The sequence below is a fragment of the Phyllobates terribilis genome, unplaced genomic scaffold, assembly GCF_046119375.1.
Source record: "Phyllobates terribilis strain yellow unplaced genomic scaffold, ASM4611937v1 Scaffold_170__1_contigs__length_4071412, whole genome shotgun sequence".
Taxonomy (NCBI): Eukaryota; Metazoa; Chordata; class Amphibia; order Anura; family Dendrobatidae; genus Phyllobates; species Phyllobates terribilis.
The window spans coordinates 3547746-3559743 of NW_027362930.1; the positions used below are offsets into that span (position 1 = coordinate 3547746).

General features: G+C 43.0%; 1 pseudogene; it reads left to right on the plus strand.

Moving 5' to 3' along the window:
• The first annotated feature begins 781 nt into the window (after nt 1–781).
• Nucleotides 782–895, plus strand: LOC141211828 (U2 spliceosomal RNA; annotated as a pseudogene).
• Nucleotides 896–11998: the final 11103 nt, after the last annotated feature.

An 11998-nucleotide genomic window follows, 5' to 3' on the forward strand; every position in this document is an offset into this window, starting at 1 on the left:
GCTACACCTTTGCACATACGCCATATACCTAATCAGTGGCCTTGTTATCAGCTGCTACTCTTTTAATTCAACTGTCCCATCAGTTGGGTGTTGCTGAGTACCACGCATTTAAAAAAAATGTGGGGCCGTTGCGATTTCTTTAGTGAAATGCTGGCTCCCTCTGAAAGAGCACTGACTTCTTTAATTTTCTATCTATGGATGAAAAAAAGATAAAAAAAAGTTTGGTCTGAGATGTTGTTTTAAAGTGCTACCTATGTCTGTCAATCAGAGCATCCTATTGGTTTTCACCCAGGCAGATAGATTGCTTGCAATAGATGTAATGAGTGAATGGAACAATGGAATAATGCAAGAGAATGGGACAATGGAACAATGGAATAATGCTAGAATGGAAGAATGGAACATCATTGCACATGTCATAATGGGCTCCTAGCCTTTATCTGGCTGTGCTTCGGCAGTCAGCTACAGTCTGCAGGGAGCCTGCAGACTAGGAAGAAGGTGGACCGCCGCTTGTTTGTTCACTAATTAGTTATCCTCTCCCCATCCCCTTGTCTGCAGGTACATGGGACATTGGGGGGGAGGGGAGAATGTTTGAAAATAGGCAGACTCATGCAGATTAAAAATGCATGCGTGGGCTGCAGCTGCAACAAGCAGTAAAGTTGTGGGTTTTAAGATGTCTATTGATGAACAACATGTCCTCCTAAGGGGAGTCTTTGTCCCTATCCCTACAATGGGTGCATTCTTGAAGCCAGGGTGCAGTCATAGGCCAAAACCAATTCAGGTTATCGCTTCTCGGCCTTTTGGCTAACATCAAGTGTAGTATCTGTTCTCATTTAGTATATGTGCTTAGCTTTTACCAATATATTGCATTGCAATGTTATCTATCTATCTATCTATCTATCTATCTTCCCGGCTGCTTGTTTTCCCTCTATCCACACCCTCCTCTTCTTTGATTGACAGCTCTGGCTTCATAGAACCAGAGAAGGAAGGAGACAGAGGTAAAACAAGCAGGTGGGAAGGTGTATATAAAGGATTGGCCCACGCCGTGATCCACGGAGCGCTTGTACTTGGTTTCAACAGTCATTCTGTGCTGACAGTCCCTTTAAAATCAGTGTTTCCCAAACTCCAGTCCTCACGGCCCCCCACAGGTCATGTCTTCAGGATTTCCATAGTATTGCACAGGTGAGAGAATTCCTGATTCCTTGATGATACTTTCATCACATGTGTAACACTGAGGAAATCCTGAAAACCTGACCTGTTGGGGGCCATGAGGACTGGAGTTTGGGAAACACTGCTTTAAATGGAGCGGTGCTGCAGTTTTATTATTCAGCAATTAGCAGGATCCCCCAACAATTTCTTAAGCAATGAGAAAATGCAGTCCCTAATGATGTCCTCTGACAATAAGCGGATCACGGACAGCAGATGCATTGGGTTCTGCATTTCTTGGAGAATGGGATGGGGCAGCTTCTGTCTTCTCAGTGATACAATCAGGAAGGAGATGCAGCGTGAGACATGACCTGTCTACATCTTTGATCTGATCATCAATACAGAGGGCTGATTGGTGAAGACAGAGGGAAAGGCTAATAAAATTATTAAAAAAAACTTCGTTTTTCGGCTGCCACTTCCTCTGGGGTCAGTATGCCAACCTCATTGACTTCATAGCACTTGCCAGAGTGGGCAGACACGATTTATTGCCTTTACACACGTCACCTCCACACAGGGCGATGCTGCTACGACGCCTCTGTAGTCATCAAACGTTGAGTCAAACAGCAGGGCTTTAAGAGGGCTGCCCTTTTCAATCTTGGGACTAAAACACAAAAATAAGACATCCTGTTAAAGGGGATAAAGGTAAGTAAACCGCGTTCAGTCCAGAGTGATGAATTCCAAAAGATAAAGTTTATTCCGCCATCACATAACGTTTCGACCTGTTATAGGTCTTTATCAAGTATATACAAAGACATACAGGGATACTGATCCCCTTTAAGGAAAATCAGTGGCCAGAACCCTTTAAATTCCCCTTAAATGGTCCAAAACTGAAACTGTGGGAACAATATAATCCACTTAGGGTTCAAACTTACAGTCAATGGTTTGATAAAATTATCTACATCCTTGTGTCTCCAGAAAGCATAGCGTACGTTCACGTGCTGAAAATGCCGACCAGTGCTGGAGTGAGCAGAGGTCCGCAGCTTGTGACACTCCTGCTGTAGTGAAACTACAGGTCCCAGCAGACTGACGGTCTCTCATCAAGTTATGCTGGGAGCCGCAGTTTCACAAATAGTGCTAGAGGATCCATGTCAGAAATATGAGGCTGCCACTAGGGTTTCTCCCACAAATATGTAATCGGACGTGGAGCAGAACTGCACGTGGATGAGCCATATTCTCTATCTGTGAACATACTACTCCTTCACTCAGATTCTAAGTGGTTCTGCAGCGCATCTGTGCAGAGCAAGCTGTCAATCAAAATCCGGGCCGGGTTTACAGCCGTCACCCCTGATATAGCGAGAGGTGCTGTGATCCAAGACTGTAGCCGCTCCGTGCACAACGATGAGTGAAGGCCGGCGGCTGCAGGGAGGAAAGAAGTTAATTTTCTCCCGGTACCTACACTATCAATAAGGCGGCCGGGCAGCATTGTAACAATATTTATCTGCAGATTAACCCTATACCTGCAGGTACATAGCATTTTCCAAGGTGACAGGTTCCCTTTAATAAAGAGAAGATGGATAGAGCCGCATTAGTCCGTACTCTCGGTGGAAGCCTCCTGACAACTTCTTGAAGAACACTTTCCACATTTGTTCCAAGCTTCCCCGACATCTAATAGAAATAAACAGAGAAATGAATTTCTTAATACAGTTTAGAACTCGGCTACAACGAATCAGAAGAAATGAAACCTGTTTGAAGCTGACAAGCAATCAAGCCCCTCCGTAAGCCACACAGAACATGGCTACTTATGTCATCTGCAGGTGATTAAAGGAACCTGTCATGCTGAAATGGTATAAGATCTGTAGGGGGTGTTGTAGAGCAGAGAAGTTGATCAGACTGATAGACATATCTGTGGGAAGAGAGTCAGCAAAACTGGCATTTTATGCAGTGAAAAGTCCTGCCGTATGTACACTAGTCCAGTGGGCGGTCCTACTAAGTGATTGACAGTTCCCTGTATGACCATGCAGGCAAAGATAGCTGTCAATCACTAGTAGGACCGCCCACTGGACTCATCTGTACAAACAGCAGGATTCCACTGAATAAATTGATACAGGAAAAACATCTATCTTTGTACCGTATTAGCCAGTAGATAGAAGAGTATTTAGATTTGAGAGTCCTCAGTGGTTGATACCATCTTTTCCGTTAGCCATTAAAAGGTAACAAATTGCAGGCTTTCCAGACTACTCAGGTCTCAGGTCTGCCTGATGAAGAAGCCTGAGTAGTCTGGAAAGCTTGCAATTTGTTACCATCTTTTCAGTTAGCCATTAAAGGTATCAACCACTGAGGACTCTCAAATCTAATGAATAAATTACAATTTATACTGAATCTTCTCCCACAAACCTATATATCGTTCTGCTCAGTTTCTCATGGATAAAACCTGTACATCTGAATGGGGCTTTAATGTTGTTATTACAATCATGTAACCGCAGATCACAAAATCTTTCATATGATCATTTTTTTAACACCTAAAACCCCAATGGATATTTATGTTTACTAAAGGATTCCTTTCCCATTCTTTTGGCAGCTCTTCTTTAGGTATGGACACAGACCGGCATCCGCCATAAAGACATCTGGAGACTTTTCCTTTTTCTGTGATATTGGATAATCTTGTTCATTTCTAACGCTTTAAATCTTTCAAATTCTTTCTGAAAAATGTATCATAAAGGGACTTTCTCAGGTCAGTTTTGCTTGTGGTTGTGTTACCATTATTTGTGCCAAATGTATCAAAGTGTTGCGCGATGTTTGATAAATGTTTATGTAGCACTTCCATCTATCTTTATTTATTTTACTCACTTATAAAGCGCCATTAATTTCACAGCACTTTACAGACATTATCATCACTGCCCCCATCGGGGCTCACAATCTACATTCCCTATCAGTATGTCTTTGGAGTGTGGGAGAAAACCGGAGAACCCGGAGGAAACCCACGCAAACACAGGGAGAACATACAAACTTCTTGCAGATGTCGTCCTTGGTGGGATTTGAACCCAGGATCCCAGTGCTGCAAAACAACAATGCTAACCACTGAGCCACTGTGTATCTTTATCCACTTTTAACGTCACCCGTCGTTCTTAGACCTGTGTGGCTTACCAAGCCCAATTTCTAAAAGTTGTAAGAGTGCTGTAAAATAGGAAGCTGCACATTTTTGCGCAAAAATTATGCGTCACAAAAGTTTTTTGCTTTTTTTTAACACCAAAAATTGATGTCAATTCCTCGCTACATTGCCCCTTTTCCAGCCACATTTTGTAGAAAAAAATAAAAAGACAAGGTGCAGACAGCGGAGTTAAATTTGCCTACAGGAATGATTTTGATCTGGAGCGCATCGTACCCGGATACAGTCACTAGCGGGAACGTCAAACATCTTCTCAATTTGTTTCTCCACCCTTTCCGGATCTGCATTCTTCAAGTCTATCTAAAAGCAAAAGTATAAATACTAATTATTTATCAAAGCTGGACAACATCTAGAAACCATATAAGAAAACTGGCTTAAAATATAGTGTGAACAAGAGTTTAGGGAGAGATGTACAACTGGCACTGGCCTATAAAAGGGATTGTGTAATCGCACAAAACTAGCAAAAATGTAAAGCGCCTGGAAAACAAGGAACGTGCAATTTACCTCTTAGTAAAATCCTATGCTTTCTCAAGAACAGAGGAATTTTAATTTCATATTTTTTTAATCAAATAATTTTTATTGAAAAACTCAAACTACAAATATTCCATGTTTCAAATAACATACACGACATAGTAATTCCATAGTAAAAATATGAACAAAGTATCTGAACTTCAATTCCCATAACCCACCCTAAACCCAAATCCCAACACTCCAGAGAGAACCATTTTCAGAGCAGTTCTAGAATAACGGACTATAGCATTCGTAGAAGGGGAAGAAGATAAAAAAGTGACTAACAAAGGGGTAGCAGCGTTTTAATGTTATCATTTACTGCTTGATGCCGGAGCCGGGGAGTGCACGCTGAAAACTGTTGCAGGCTGCTGTAATCACAGGACACAAGCAAACAGCATGGCATTTCCTATCAGCAGGGAGGAAGTAAAGGGAACAGTAATGAAAGTCTCCTCCTACTCCGCTCCATATTGAAATGAATAGTGTGCATCCTACAAATGAGATGCATACAGCAAACAATTGATTTTCCATACATAGGTTTTGAGTTGACCACTGGATATACACATGTGTATCACTAATTACCAGAACTGGAAATCGAAAAAAAAGACGAGCAAGTTTGGGGTGAATCCTGCCTTCATTACTGCACAGCCGCTCAGAGGGATCGGTGCTAGGAACAGCAGGAGTGCCGGCGATGTTCACAGATTTACCTGCTGCGGGACTGAAGGAGTCTGATCGTGCTCGGCTCGAAGCTTTTTACCTTGTTTATGACAGGAATAATTGAAAGCTGTGCTTCAAAGGCGAGGAAGAAGTTTGCCACCGTCTATTAGAAAATAGACAAACTTAGGATAGAAACAATATGAACATATACCCTGCTATAAGTAAGTAAAAAGCAATAGGAAATATATATAATATAGGGTACTTAGTAAACATGTTGTTTGATTAAAAAAAAGCCATCCCACCAGCACCAAGGTGTACCCAGTCAGTTATGTGAAGTATATAATAAAATACACTTTAGTACAATATTAGTATCTTGTCCCTTTAAATCTGCAGCTACTTCTGTCAGCATGGTAACTGCATTCATACTCGGCCAATAGGATTGCTCGGTTTGAATTTGAAGAAAAAAAAAAAAAAGTTCTATATGGTCAGTTTGTTCCATCTCATCTGAGTGTGAAGACAGACACCTGCGATCAGCGAGATTATAGGTATAAGACGTGATATAATATAACGGACGGAGCCACATCCCATCACACGCACTCAGCGACCACAACTGACAGGAATCAGCACATTTATCAGAGGAGAAGTCATTATTCCCCAACACATGATAAGTGACAACTTCTAGATCTGCTGGGAACCCAACTAATCCCTGCTAGACCCTCCCCGGCCACCGCTCCATTCATTCTCTATGCAGGAGAAAGCTGAGTACAGCGCCCCCCATAGAGAATGAACGGACCGGCGGTTGAACATTTGCACTTCGCTCACTTCTATCTATAAGTGCTGTTCTGCTGATTGGGTCATAGCGGCCAAACCCACCGATCTAAGAGTCATCACCTATCCAGAGATCAGTGAGAACTTGTTCCAACTAGACATCCCCTTTAATGGAAGAGATCACATATCTAACAGCCAATCCTATTCATTCCCAATCTTCCCTGTGCCCAGTAATGCCCCTGGGTATATCGCCAATATGAGCCAATCACCAAACCCTCTGCTGACTGTTCCCCATGTTTTATAGATTTTGGATACGTTTCTACAAGAGAAGATATCAGCGGCCTCCATGGGGATGGGTTACTCTGCCAGCGATGGAGCAGGTAGTATCCACCAGCCGGTGATATCTCACCTTCCTCCATATTCTGCTGTTACATGCGTTTCTTCAGCTTTACCCCTTCCCAACAGAACCAATTGATGTTTTTTTCTGTTTTTTCCTTTGCTTTTTCCAAGGGCTATAACTTTTTCATGTCTGTCCACATAGTGTGAGGTCTTGTTATTTTGTAGGATGAGCGGTACTTATAAATCACACCATTCATTTACCACATAGTACTAGAAAACGGGAAAAAAAGTCCAAGTGCAGTAAAAGTGCGAGGAAAAAAAAGCCTGACACTGTTTATCTGGGAAGGGTTTTAACGGCGCACATAGTGTGGTAAAAATGACCTGGTAATAGGATCCTACTCCTCAGTGTGATTACAGCAAGACCAAACTTCTCCAAGAGTTTTGGCAAAAGAAAAAAAACTTTTTTTTTATGGTGTCACCATTTTTTCTGAGACCCGTAACATTTTTGTTTTTTGGGTTGATGGAGCTGTGTGGGGGCTTATTTTTTGAAGGGCAAGAGGACTTTATTGATAACATTTTGGGACACATATGACATGGTCATCGCTTCTTACAGGATTTTCTGCAGTATTGTGGCGAACTAAAAAAATGTAATTTTGGCTTTTTGAATTTTTTTCTGTGTTCACTGATCGTTTGTTTTTTATATTTGGATAGATTGTATTTCTCTGAAAGAGACCATACCACAAATGTGTATATTTTTATTATCTTTATTTTTAGTGGGAGGTGAGCTGAACGTGTGGGGTTTTAATATTTTAAACTTTTTTTTTTTTTTTTTTTAATTTTCACTGCATTTGTATACATTATCTGATTGCTTGTGCTATATACAGCGATACCACAGTAATGCTCCATATAGCAAAATCACGGTCTTCTTTACAGCCCAAATGAAGCTTTATGATGACAGGCATGGAGGCTTCAGCAGACCCCCGGATGTCATAGCAGTCCATCTGCGCCCTGTGATCGCGTCACTGGAGCGCCGGTGGGCGCATGGAACGATGCGTCCCAATGCCGGCACGCTGTTAATGCTGCTGTTAGAGATTGACAGCAGCACTGAACAGGTTAACAGCGGTGGGCAGATCTTCGCTCCACTCGCAGCTCTTAGAGGCAGGTCCTGGTTGTTTGTCACAGCCATTATCTGCCATGTACGGGGCGAGCTGACTCTGCTCCATACACCCTCTACTGACTTATACCATACATGTACGGCAGATGTTGGTAAGGAGTTAAAGCGGTTGTCCAGATTTTGGGTCATTTGTTTTTTTTTACTTTAATGCAAGTATTTGGGGCTAAAATTGATTTCTGTAATTGAGTTTCATTAAAAATGTTGCCTTCTGTAGCATCTGTGCTGCACTGTCTATTCCTGGCTGCAAAATTAGCTAACTGAGAATCTATCAGTGAGCTCCTTCTGACAGTCTTAAGGAGGATCATTTGTGGCCTGCTGGAGGTCATTTTGCAGGGCTCTGGCAGTGCTCCTCCTGTTGCTCCTTGCACAAAGGCGGAGGTAGCGGTCCTGCTGCTGGGTTGTTGCCCTCCTACGGCCCCCTCCATGTCTCCTGGTGTACTGGCCTGTCTCCTGGTAGCGCCACCAGCCTCTGGACACTACGCTGACAGACACAGCAAACCTCCTTGCCACAGCTCTCACTGATGTGCCATCCTGGATGAGCTGCACTACCTGAGCATCTTCTGTGGGTTGTAGAGTCCGTCTCATGCTACCACGAGTGTGAAAGCACAGCCAACATTCAAAAGTGACCAAAACATCAGCCAGAAAGCACTGGTACTGAGATGTGGTCTGTGGTCCCCACCTGCAGAACCACTCCTTTATTGAGTGTGTCTTGATAATTGCCAATAATTTCCATCTATTGTCTATTCCATTTTCACAACAGCATGTGAAACTAATTGTCAATCAGTGTTGTTTCCTAAGTGGACAGTTTGATTTCACAGAAGTTTGTTTTACCTGGAGTTATATTCTGTTGTTTAAATGTTCCCTTTATTTTTTGAGCAGTGTACATAAAAAAATTACTGCAGCTTTAATGCTATTTATTACGTCTCAGGTAACTTTGTGACTAACTATACAGCATCAAAAATACCAAAAAGCTTAAATCTCCAATGGAAGCCAATAGCACCAGTGAGAACACGGCATAAGCGTAATCCAAAGGAAGAGGAGGACATTATTCACTCCAGTTTCCTGCGGCCCCTCGGGAGTACAGGTTGCTGCACGGTAGTCTGCATTCTGTGTAAAACAGGAAAAACACTTTTACTTAGCGGGATGAGGTCAGTTGAGGGCTGTGTTTCCTGAGAAGAGGACAGAAGAGGACAGAAGAGGACAGAAGAGGACAGAAGAGGACAGAAGAGGACAGAAGAGGACAGAAGAGGACAGAAGAGGACAGAAGAGGACAGAAGAGGACAGAAGAGGACAGAAGAGGACAGAAGAGGACAGAAGAGGACAGAAGAGGACAGAAGAGGACAGAAGAGGACAGAAGAGGACAGAAGAGGACAGAAGAGGACAGAAGAGGACAGAAGAGGACAGAAGAGGACAGAAGAGGACAGAAGAGGACAGAAGAGGACAGAAGAGGACAGAAGAGGACAGAAGAGGACAGAAGAGGACAGAAGAGGACAGAAGAGGACAGAAGAGGACAGAAGAGGACAGAAGAGGACAGAAGAGGACAGAAGAGGACAGAAGAGGACAGAAGAGGACAGAAGAGGACAGAAGAGGACAGAAGAGGACAGAAGAGGACAGAAGAGGACAGAAGAGGACAGAAGAGGACAGAAGAGGACAGAAGAGGACAGAAGAGGACAGAAGAGGACAGAAGAGGACAGAAGAGGACAGAAGAGGACAGAAGAGGACAGAAGAGGACAGAAGAGGACAGAAGAGGACAGAAGAGGACAGAAGAGGACAGAAGAGGACAGAAGAGGACAGAAGAGGACAGAAGAGGACAGAAGAGGACAGAAGAGGACAGAAGAGGACAGAAGAGGACAGAAGAGGACAGAAGAGGACAGAAGAGGACAGAAGAGGACAGAAGAGGACAGAAGAGGACAGAAGAGGACAGAAGAGGACAGAAGAGGACAGAAGAGGACAGAAGAGGACAGAAGAGGACAGAAGAGGACAGAAGAGGACAGAAGAGGACAGAAGAGGACAGAAGAGGACAGAAGAGGACAGAAGAGGACAGAAGAGGACAGAAGAGGACAGAAGAGGACAGAAGAGGACAGAAGAGGACAGAAGAGGACAGAAGAGGACAGAAGAGGACAGAAGAGGACAGAAGAGGACAGAAGAGGACAGAAGAGGACAGAAGAGGACAGAAGAGGACAGAAGAGGACAGAAGAGGACAGAAGAGGACAGAAGAGGACAGAAGAGGACAGAAGAGGACAGAAGAGGACAGAAGAGGACAGAAGAGGACAGAAGAGGACAGAAGAGGACAGAAGAGGACAGAAGAGGACAGAAGAGGACAGAAGAGGACAGAAGAGGACAGAAGAGGACAGAAGAGGACAGAAGAGGACAGAAGAGGACAGAAGAGGACAGAAGAGGACAGAAGAGGACAGAAGAGGACAGAAGAGGACAGAAGAGGACAGAAGAGGACAGAAGAGGACAGAAGAGGACAGAAGAGGACAGAAGAGGACAGAAGAGGACAGAAGAGGACAGAAGAGGACAGAAGAGGACAGAAGAGGACAGAAGAGGACAGAAGAGGACAGAAGAGGACAGAAGAGGACAGAAGAGGACAGAAGAGGACAGAAGAGGACAGAAGAGGACAGAAGAGGACAGAAGAGGACAGAAGAGGACAGAAGAGGACAGAAGAGGACAGAAGAGGACAGAAGAGGACAGAAGAGGACAGAAGAGGACAGAAGAGGACAGAAGAGGACAGAAGAGGACAGAAGAGGACAGAAGAGGACAGAAGAGGACAGAAGAGGACAGAAGAGGACAGAAGAGGACAGAAGAGGACAGAAGAGGACAGAAGAGGACAGAAGAGGACAGAAGAGGACAGAAGAGGACAGAAGAGGACAGAAGAGGACAGAAGAGGACAGAAGAGGACAGAAGAGGACAGAAGAGGACAGAAGAGGACAGAAGAGGACAGAAGAGGACAGAAGAGGACAGAAGAGGACAGAAGAGGACAGAAGAGGACAGAAGAGGACAGAAGAGGACAGAAGAGGACAGAAGAGGACAGAAGAGGACAGAAGAGGACAGAAGAGGACAGAAGAGGACAGAAGAGGACAGAAGAGGACAGAAGAGGACAGAAGAGGACAGAAGAGGACAGAAGAGGACAGAAGAGGACAGAAGAGGACAGAAGAGGACAGAAGAGGACAGAAGAGGACAGAAGAGGACAGAAGAGGACAGAAGAGGACAGAAGAGGACAGAAGAGGACAGAAGAGGACAGAAGAGGACAGAAGAGGACAGAAGAGGACAGAAGAGGACAGAAGAATCGATCCTACAACATAAAGGAAGAAGCAGAACAACATCTGCCATTACATCAAAAGGTATTTGAGAGGAAAGAGGAACACCATGTGGACCATCCTGCTGGGACCTCTCTGCCGATTTCATCATACGGCAATACCGGCTGGTAAGTAGAAATCCACCAAAGTAATAATCGCAGGATAGTAGTAATCTAGTGGTAGTATATCAGTATTAGTGTAATTTGAGTAATAATACTAGTGATAATAGTAAGAAAGTAATAAAATAACAGTAGTAATAGTAGTAGGTAGAATAACAGTGTGATCCAGGGTTCTAGGACTGATCGCCTTTTCTCGGGGTCAAGAAGGAATTTTTCCGCTGTGACACAAATTGACTGAAGGTGTCCTGAGGTTTTTGCCTTCTTTTGGATCAACACTGTAGGTATAGGGTAGTATTAGTAGTAATAGGAAAGAAGAATAATACAGTAATAAGATAGCAGGATAATAATAATATAAACTAGTTATATCTCTAGAAAGAACAAAGAGTAAATAAAAATTATAGACGTAGTTCAATCAATACTGTAATATTAAATAGTTATAGAAAAGTTAGAGTAGTACTTTAATAAGAAAGCAGGACATAAGACAAAATATATAAAAAAAATTATATTAAAAACTGTAGAAGTACATTTAGTACAGTAATAGTAATTACATAACTAGTAACATAATTAGGTTTGATCTAGGGTTCTAGGACTGATCGTCTTTTCTCGGGGTCAAGAAGGACTTTTTCCCCTGTAACACAAATTGGCTGAAGGTGTCCTGGGGTTTTTGCCTTCTTCTGGATCAACACTGTAGGTATAGGGCAGTATTAGTAGTGATAGGAAAGAAGAATAATACTGTAATAAGATAGCACAATGTTAATAATAACCATCTCAAATAGTTAGATTTATAAAAACAAATTAAAATAACTCCAGTAGTACAATAATTAGC